The sequence below is a fragment of the Phoenix dactylifera genome, chromosome 3 (genome assembly GCF_009389715.1).
Source record: "Phoenix dactylifera cultivar Barhee BC4 chromosome 3, palm_55x_up_171113_PBpolish2nd_filt_p, whole genome shotgun sequence".
NCBI lineage: Eukaryota > Viridiplantae > Streptophyta > Magnoliopsida > Arecales > Arecaceae > Phoenix > Phoenix dactylifera.
In genome coordinates, this window is record NC_052394.1 from 12,000,674 (window position 1) to 12,011,230 (window position 10,557).

General features: G+C 39.2%; 1 long non-coding RNA gene across 1 annotated transcript; it reads right to left on the reverse strand.

Annotated features, from left to right (window-relative positions):
• Positions 1–9,031: 9,031 nt before the first annotated feature.
• LOC120110079 lies at positions 9,032–9,570 on the reverse strand. The gene is made up of 2 exons (XR_005510835.1): positions 9,469–9,570; positions 9,032–9,334 (listed from the first exon to the last, which is right to left on the reverse strand). It is a non-coding gene; the product is annotated as an uncharacterized LOC120110079 (long non-coding RNA).
• Between the last annotated feature and the right edge of the window lie 987 nt (positions 9,571–10,557).

Sequence of the window (10,557 nt, forward strand, 5' to 3'; positions counted from 1 at the left end):
ATCCTACAGTCACTTCCTGATTCATTTGGTCAGTTTATAGTAAACTACCACATAAATAAGATTGAATGCACTAAGACTGAACTGATAAACATGTTGGTAACTGCTGAGGGAGCGTTGAAAGGTTCAAGGGGCAATGTCCTTGCTGCTGAGTTGACTTCTGGTTTCAAGAGAAAGTCTACTTGGAAGAAAAAGAAGTCTGCTAAGAAGCAGAAGAAAGACAAGAAGCCAAAGAAGGAAGTTCAAAAGAAAAGGGCCAATGACAAAGGAAAATGTTTTCACTGCAATGTCGACGGCCACTGGAAGAGAAACTGTCCTTCATACCTCGAGAGCCTAAAGAACATGAAGGGTGACAGACCTTCAGAAGGTTTGTCAGATATGCTCAGGATACTTAGGGACTGTTACCTATTGCTAGCAGAAATTTGATTTCTGTATTTTATTTAGCACAGAAAGATTTTTATTTATTTGAAAATTAAATTGATTCAAAATGGTTTTATGATTGACAGTCTCTATCACATACATATGGATGTATCTGTAAATATATCTGAGCAAACAGTGAATACCATAGGATCTAATAGATCCAAAAATGAGATAAATCTAAAGTATTTATGGCACCTCAGGCTTGGCCATATAGGAGAAGACAGAATAAACAAATTGGAGAAATATGAGCTTTTGGGCTCATTGACTTTCGAGTCATATTTGATCTGTGAATTCTACCTTCAAGAAAAGATGGCCAAATTATTTTTTGTAGGACACAGGGAGGTCCACTGAAATACTTACCCTAGTACACACTGATGTGTGTGGCCCATTCGATGTGCAGGCTAGGGGTTATAATTTTTACTTCATTTTACCGATGATTACTCACGGTATGGATATGTGTATGAGACACAAATATGAAACTTTTGAAAGGTTCAAAAAGCTTAGATATGAAGTAGAAAAATAAGCACAAAAAACTCATTAAGGTTCTTCGATCAGATCGAGGAAGTGAATACCTTAATGGAGAGTTCCGTGATTATCTCAAGGAGAATGGTATAGTTTCATAATGGACTCCTCCTGGTACACCTCAGCTCAATGGAGTGTCAGAGAGGAGGAATCGGACTCTATTGATATGGTCCAGTCCATGATGAGCTTCACTGATTTACCCTTGTTTCTTTAGATAGATGCCCTATTTTCAGCTATTTACTTGTTGAATAGAGTTTCCCCTAAAGTCCATTCCTACCGCACCATATGAGATATGACATGGTAAGAAACCAAGATTTGGGGATGTCCGGCCCACGTCAAGAGACTACAGGCAGACAAGTTAGAGGCTTGGACCATAAGTGCTCGTGTTATAGGATATCCTAAAGAATCATTAGGAGACAATTTTTACGTCTCAGAGGATCACAATATGTTTGTGAGCCGTCACGTCATCTTCTTGAAAAAACCAGTTTATCCTTGATAGAGGCAGTGGGAGGAAAATTGAGCTTGAAGAGAAAGTCTCTGAAAAGCAATGAGTCATGGATCCTATCGAACCCATTCATACAAAGCCAGTACACGATGTCCCTCAACCACCTCGCAGATCTAGTAGGATCTCCCATCCTCCCGATAGATACTTAGGTATACTAGAAGAGGATACCGAGGAAATGTTCCTAGTGGGAGATAGGGATCACACGTAGGATCCCAAAACCTACGACGAGGCGATATCTGATATCGATTCCGAGAAATGGTTGGAAGCTATGAAGTCAGAGTTAGACTCCATGCATTCCAACCAAGTCTGGACCTTAGTAGATCCACCAGAAGGTATTGTACCTATTGGATGCAAATGGATCTACAAAAAAAAGATAGGTTCGGATGGAAAGGTAGAGACCTATAAGGCAAGGCTTGTGGCGAAAGGGTATAGTCAGCGCGAAGGCATTGACTATCAGGAGACCTTTTCACCTGTAGCCATGCTGAAATCCATCCGAATATTGCTTGCCATTGCAGCATTTCATGATTATGAAATCTGGCAGATGGATGTGAAAACAGCTTTTCTGAATGGATATCTTGATGAAGACATCTATATGGAACAGCCTTTGGGTTTCACTTCCAGTGATGGAGATCACAAGGTCTGCAAGCTGCAAAGGTCCATCTATGGACTAAAGCAAGCATCTCGGAGTTGGAACACTCGTTTCAATGACGCAATCAAAATGTTTGATTTTATCAAAAACGAAGAGGAACCGTGTGTTTACAAAGGGTTAGTGGGAGCGCTGTCGTATTTCTCGTACTGTACGTGGACGACATCCTCCTGATAGGGAATGATATTCCCATGCTAACCTCGGTCAAGGTCTGGTTGTCAAAAAGGGTTCTCCATGAAAGACCTTGGGGAAGCATCCTATATTTTGGGAATGAAAGTCTATAGAGATAGATCTAAAAGGATGCTTGGCCTATCACAGAAGATGTACATAGAGGAAGTGCTGAAAAGGTTCAGCATGGAAAACTCTAAAAGGGGTCTCTTACCCCTAAGGCATGGAATTAATCTCTCCAAAAAAAAAAAAAATTGTGCCCCAACACATCTGAAGAGATTCAACGCATGAGCAAGATCCCCTATGCATCAGCAATAGGGAGCCTCATGTATGCCATGCTATGTACATGACTTGATATAGTACATGCTGTGAATGTCACGAGCATATGTCAATCAGATCCAGGCAAGAAGCACTGGATAGCTGTGAAGAACAGTCTTAAGTACTTGAGAAGAACTAAGGACATATTTTTGGTCTTTGGAAGAAGATCAGAGTTGAAGGTAGAAGGATGCACACATATTGATGATAGAAAGTCTACATCAGAATATGTGCAATGGTGGTTCAGTAAATTCGAAGAGTTCCAAACAACCGATCATTATAGATTCTACCTTAGAAGCTGAATGTTAAGCCGCCTCTAAGGGTGCAGTGGAAATCTTTTGGTTTAAAAAGTTCATTGCATAGTTAGGTGTAATGTCATCAGATGTCATAACACTCTACTGCGATAACAAAGGCACCATAGCACTAGCTAAGGAGCCAAAGGTCTCACCAAAAATCGAAGCACATAGAGCGGCAGTTTAACCTAATAAGCGACTACCTCGAAAGAAAATAAGTAGAGGATCAGAGAGTAGACTCCACAGAAAATGTGGCGGACCCATTCACTAAGCAGCTAAGTCGGCTGAAAACTAAAACGCATCTTGAGAAGATGGGGCTTAGGTTTATGGCTGATTGGCTTTAGTGCAAGTGGGAGATTGTTAGATGTATGCCCTAGAAGCCAATCTGGCTAACACATTGTTAATTCTAAGGACATAATTTTGTACTTGACTATTTATTATTGAATAAATAAAAGGCATCTTTTCATTCATATTATTTATGTGTCTATGAATCATCCAAGAAATTAATAAGATGATGATACATATTCTCAAGAGTTGAGAATTTGAGCCATGTATCATTGGTGATTAATTTCTAAATGCTCCTGATCAATGGATCATCACGAGGACGGTGATTGATCCGATCAGTGCACAGATCACTTTCCTTCTGGATGGACGAGATTTGAGTCCACAGTGTAGGGACACTGAAGTGATAGTGCAGGTGCTTGTTAGAGAACAAGGGTACTGAGCGTGACCAAGACAAGAAGTCACTTGGATGTCTATCCACTCGTCAGTGACTTGCTTGATGTTGCAGTAGTGTGACTGGTCCTTTGACCTGCGGTGCTTCGGCTACTCACAGTGAGGTTATTGTAGTTTGACTGCACACATACATGGTCTCTAGCCATATGGGTCCATGCAGTGTAGATTGGCTGCAGTAGGTTCACTGTAGGAGTAGGGTATGCACCTACAAGGAATCTATCGACCTTGATAGAAGAGGAGTGATCCTATGTGATTTGTTAGACTGAGTTCTAAGACCTTGGCCAGGGCAGTAATATAAAGTGGAGAAAGAGTTTTCCACTATCGAACTCGAGTCGAATAAATTTTGACATATGACAGACGATGGGGTTTGACGAGTTGTCCATGACCTCCGTCCTGTAGGGATCCATGATAGTAGGACTGTATCACATGGTAACTGCACCTAGAGGTTCATCTTTCTATTCTACTGGGTAGCCACTACATGCTGCTAGGTGTCACTGGTGGATGGTGGGACTCACAGGGATTATCTCGATGATCGATAAACCCTAATGAGTTGAGTTGGAATCGTTCCAACCCATTGAAAGGAGTTTTCAATGATATAGTGATAGAGATCACAATATATCTCACTACCAGTCAGAGTAGAACCTATGGGGTCACACACACTAGAAGTATTGACCGATCCGATGGTTGAAAAGTGATTATGAATCACAAGTAATCAATTCGATTGATATTCAGTTGAAGAAGGAACAAAAGGAATTAATTAATTGGACTTGAAACAAGAGTCCTACTTCGAGTAGGATTCCTAGAGTCCTAATTGGATTAGGACTGGGAATCCTAGTTGGAGTAGGACTGGGATTTCTACTTGGAATAGGATTCCTGCAATCCTAATGAGATTAGGAATTTTGAATCAAAATTGGATTCCTACTTGGAGTAGGATTCCTAGAGTCCTAATCGGATTAGGACTTCGGATTCAAATAGAGTCCTAATTGGATTAGGACTAAAATTATATATGTCCTAATTTGGATTAGGATTTCTTAAGTCACAATTAATTATTAATCTAATGAATCAATAAGACTCCTAATTGGATTAGGATTGAAGAGTTCAATTGAGTCAAAATTGATTTAAGTTCTAATTGGATTAGGACTTACCTAGATTGGATCCAAATTGGTTCACCCTTGGGCTAAGCCTAATTGGATTAGGGCTTGACCACATTAGGGCATTCCAATCCCTACCTAATATGGATTAGGGTTTACCATAAGGAAGGGGATAAGCCCCTCCCCTTTCCACGTGGAGAAGGGAGAAGAGACGGCGCCCCCTCTTAGGAAAGACATCAAGAACTCCTAAATGTTAGGAGCTCCACATGTCTATAAAAAGGGACTTGTGGGCGGCACCTAGGGCATAGAAGAAGTCCTCTTCCTCCTTGCCGTACGCCTCCCTCTCCTCTTCTCTTGGTTCAGCCGCAAGCAAGGAAGATAAAAGCCAAAGGTGTTGGCGGCATCCTCTTCCTCCCTTCTTCCTTCCAATGCAGGAAAAAGAAAGAAGGCTGCGTGGGGATTCTTCTTCTTCCTCTTCTTCATCCTTCTTCTTTCTCCTCTCAAGCACAATCAAGGGTTGATTGAAAGAGAGGAAATCAGCCATCAAAAGAAGTCTTTGCAAGAGAGCTAGCACCCCGGAAAGACAAGAGAGCTTTGATCGGATCACTGCTTCGTGTGGATACCCGTAGAGGCCGGACACTTGAATGGCTTCAAGCAAACCTTCATCCTAGACCACGAACTTCAGTTTGCGGTGACCATCTACCCGCACAAGGTGAAGATCTAATCTTCCTAAAGGTTTAAAAAGTTTTAATTCTTATCTAACTACGAACGATTCATGAAACAACGTTCATGCGATGAACGTCGATCCCGCTTATGCCGATTCCGCTGCCATCTGAATTTTTTTGAAATATCAGCGGCATGGGCGGGTTCCCAATATGGGATTCCTACTTAGACTGAAAATCCTATTTGGAGTAGGACTAGGATTCCTACTTTGAGTAGGATTCCTATAATCCTAATTAGATTAGGAGTTTTGAATTAAATTTGGATTCCTACTTGGAGTAGGATTCCTGGAGTCTTAATCGGATTAGGACTTTGAATTCAAATTAGAGTCCTAATTAGATTAGGACTAGAATTAAACAAGTCCTAATTTTATTAGAATTTCTTAAGTCCTAATTAATTATGAATCTAATGAATCAACATGACTCCTAATTAGATTAGGATTGAAGAGTTCAATTGAGTCATGGTTCATTCAAGTTCTAATTGGATTAGGACTAGCATAAATTGAACCCAATTGATTAATGATTTGGTTAAGACCTAATTGGATTAGGACTAAGCCATAAGAGGGACACCTAATCCTCCTTAGAGGAGGATTAGGGCATCACAAGAAGGAGGGGATCATGCCCCTCCTCCTTGATTCCTTTGGTGCGGCAAGAAGAAAGGGAGGCGCCCCACATGGCATAACATCAAGGGCTCCTAATTTGTAGGAGCCCTAGATGCTTTAAAAGGGGGTAAAGAGGAGGCACCCTAATTGATTGAATCCCTCTCCTCTCCAGCCGTGGCCTCCTCTTTTTCCCTTTGTTTCAGCCGCCATCAGCAAGGGAAGAAAACTCTTGGCATCTCCCTCCTCTTGGGTTTCTTCCTTGGCTCCAACGCATGAAAAGAGAAGAAGGCTGCCAAGGGCTTTGATCCTCTTCTTCTCTTCATCCTTCTTCTTCCTCCTCCCAAGCACAATCAAAGGTTGATTGAGAGGGAGGACATTAGCCATCAAAGTTATCTCTGCAAGGGAGCTAGCACCTCGGGGAGATAGAAAGCTTGGATCGGTTCCTGCTTCGTGTGGATACCCGTAGAGGCCGGACACTTGAACGACTTCAAGCGAACCTTCATCCAAAACCACAATCATCAGTTTGCGATGATCATCTACCCGCACAAGGTGAAGATCTGATCTTACTAAAGGTTTTAAAAGTTTTAATCCTTATCTATCTACGAACGGTTTTTGAAACAACGTTCATGCGATGAACGGTTGATCCCGCGCATGCCTCTTCCGCTGCATCTGAAATTTTTTGAAATTTTTCTGCGGCATGGGCGGGTTTCTAACACCAACATATATTGTAGAGGAATTAGCCGATCTTGTCTATATGGTGGATAATTTGCCAATCAATCTTTGCATCGAAATGCCGACATCTTTGAAGAACCCAACTTAGGGATCTTGGCCTATGTAGATGAAAACACCGAAGACTATTTTGTGGAGTACTTGGAATTCATAGACGAAGGCAAGGCAGAATCCTACAAGCAAGTGTAGGGTTATACTAGATAGAACCAGGAGTCGATACTTCAGTCGACTTTAGATTGATGTTCAAGCTTGAAAGTTGCTATATCAATTTGCAAAATGTTGTATTAATAAGGTCGGTGAGACCGTGCCTATTTAATTATATGATTGCAGAATTGGTGACTTACTGAATAGGAGGTAGTGGTGTAACCTTAAAGTACTAGCCGTCCCCATTATGAAGGCCGGGGGCAACCCTTCGATAGCAAGATTTTCTTTGGCTGGTACATATCCTAATCTATATATTAGGGGGCAAATACAACAATGGGTTTTACCTCCACAGGATCCTCCATGGTTTTTACCTTATGCTAAAGTTTGAGTCTCTTCCCTACCAAATCCTCCATTGTCTTCAAATCGATCAAGTTGAATGTTATCGAAATCCAAAGTTAAGTCGAAGGTAGGTTAGGTCTAGGTCAGTTTAATTAGCTAGTCAATGGAGTTAAGTTTGGGTTATATCTTTAGAGGCTTGATATATTACTGAACACGACCAACTCCCACCACAACATAATTCTCAAGCTTGGCATTATCTAAACTGTATTTTGATATAAGTAAACAAAACAAACATAAAAAAATATAAGGATGTCAGGTCTCACTAGAAACAAATCTTATTTTGTTTTCCACTTCTTTACAAGCATCCTATGCACCAATCCAACCCTAAAAAGCTTTTATACTAGGCTAAGACCATGTACCTTTTAACTTGATTAGGTTCAATCGTAGAGTATTAACTAGTTCCAAAATATCAGATCTAGTTGGTTAAGATGTAGCAAGAGAGTTAAATTCTGTCAAAATATCTTTGTTCGAATACAACCACATCAATATGAATATGTTGTTTTCAATTGAGCAATTAAATAAACAACTAATAGACGAAGTGAAAAAATAACTTAAAAAAAGGGGATGATTTTTGGGGTACAATTAGAATAGGTTTACTTGATCCGAGAATTTGGGCAATCTCAAGCATAGAGCATGGTAAGTATTACCACAAATCTGCATGAACCACAGAACATAATTATTCCAACCATTTGCGCATATTGGTGCATTCAAGGTGTTTAGTAGAGAGACCAGCAGGGTTCCACATAGTAGCTGTTTTTTGACTTTGTGTATGTTGTTTTGGGTTTGGGCTGAGTTAGGACTGGACCGGAGCAAATACGTTGTGATAAGGTTTTCTGCCTGCTTTCTATTGGGCCAGGTTTTTGGGCTGACCTTGTATCCTCCAATTGTCTGTTTTTCTTCTTTCCTTCTTTCCTCTTAATTTGCTTCTTTTATATTTGTTACTGTTCCTCTCTCTCATTTCATCTATCAATTTAATACGAGATGACTTGCCATTTTATTTTTTATTTTTTTTAAAAAAGAGTTCCATGCCCTCCTACTTGAAATTTTAGATAATATAATATAAGAAAGCTGGTCATTAGTGAGTACAAGTTTTTCATCCGATATAATATAAGCTTTTTGAGTGGCATTGGCCAATTATAATTTTGAAATTCTTGAATATTGGGGCAAGTTTTGTTACCTATAATTAAAACTTTTAACTTTCTAATAATTGCAACTAACTTAAATTCATTGTTCGATTTCAAGTGGAGGCCCAGCTTATGCAGAACGCTGCATTGACCAAGTGGACACTGAAATTAATGACATCAATAGTAATGTGTATGATTGTTATTAAAGTTTATTGATTAATGTGTAATTAATGTGAATGTTGCTAGTATTACATATGCTAGCATATTATTAAAGTTTATTACTTAATGTGCAATAAATATTTTTATTTTGAATCCGGATGTTAATTATACTTGTTTAAAGTATCATATTGCATTTTAAAAATAGCTGTAAAAAGGACAAGTGATAAATTGAAATAGTGACATCCATTCTAGCTGTTAATGAGAGCCACTTACAGATATTAAGTCGTAATTTTGAGAAAAGGTCCTTCCCGAAACAAATGACTAGGACACCACTGCTTAGATTTATACCTGGGATTTCTTAGTTATGGAGAATCTAAGAAAATTATATTTTAAATACAAAAAAGGGTTCAAAAGAAAAATAGATTCGGAAACGCATCACATACGAAATGAGCATTTCTTTTTCTATTGTTTTCTTGTTTATAAATTATTTCATTTATTTCCTTCTATATAGAGAGCAGAGAACATGAAAGCGGGCATAGCGGCACAAAATAAAACTCATGAAGACTACATATGCATTAAGGAAAAGGCCTCCTGAACTCCCTTCCAAATCATGGTGGAAGACAGCAGCAAATTTGTGTATTATTATAATCAGCGCATTTCCCAGGAAGATGGCGATTGAATTGGCAATGCTTTTCACAATGACGACTATTTACGCACGGCCCCATATAAATGCAGCGTACAATCTGTTGATCATGAATTGGATAACCTGCAAACAAATAACCAGTCAAACTTTAGCATCAACTGCAGCAATGGTTTCTCAAGCTTAAGCTCAAACTTAATTAGACATCCAAAACAAAAGCTTCAATGAGAAACACTTTGATGGGTGAACGTGATACGTACTGGTGGATTGGGCAGGCATAATGAGAGTAACGAGGAGTAAGACCAGAATAGCAATGGAATTCTTGGATGTCATTGTGCTTGTGTTGTTTGGTGGTAAGGTAAAGCTCTTTATATAGCGACTCTAGGAAGGGAGAAAGATTTAGTGAGATATTGCAGAATTTATTATTTTTTCAAAGATTTAGTGAGATATTGTGGAATTTATTGTTTTGTCACTTTTGGATTTAGTCGGAGATACAGTAATGAAAATTAATCAGATTTGCTCTTCTTTAATTTCTTGTATCAATCTTATCTACACCATATCTCCATTAGATTCGTAGAATATATCATGTAGATTTTGTGCGATTTGTTATTTCAATTTTTGATTTTGTCTTATTTACACCGCATCCCAACAACCCACCAAAAAGCCATGAGTAACTGCCATGTGGACCAATTTGGATGAAGTCAAAATAGATAGAAATCAGATGATTTCTACTAAGTGGGGAGGGAGAGGCTGAAGAAGAGTTATTTAGTCATAATGTTGAAAAGTAGGCTAATGAATTGAGCCTTGACCATTATTAACTACAAAGCATATAAAGAAAACTAGTAGAGGTGACTGAATCGGTCCTAAAGATTTCTATATGCAGGAGTCTATATCATAGGCCGGAGTAAAAATAAATAACCATTATAAGCCATGATCGATAAGGGGTGATTATCAATTTGATAGTTATTGTAGGGCAACAATGCAATCAAACGTGCGTAGTGCAAAACTACCGATGCCAGTTACCAGAACCACCAGGAGTTGAGGCCAAATATGGAGCTACTATCCGAGAGGGTAGTTAGTTTATTTTAGTATACACGTTGAAATTGTGCTCTATATAGGGATCCTTTGACAGTCAATCCAATGTATCTTTATCTTATCTTAGCTTTACTCTATCTTCTATCCTAGGAGTAACATAACTTAGCTTTCCACCTACCTTAGCGCTACATGCTTGTCATAGCCTAGCACTATGTCTCTACTATAGCCCAACGCAACACCCTTCTATCATATACACCGTTTTATACACCTTCGAGCGATGCTGTGATAGAGGTGAGAGTCCTTGAAAATCAAAG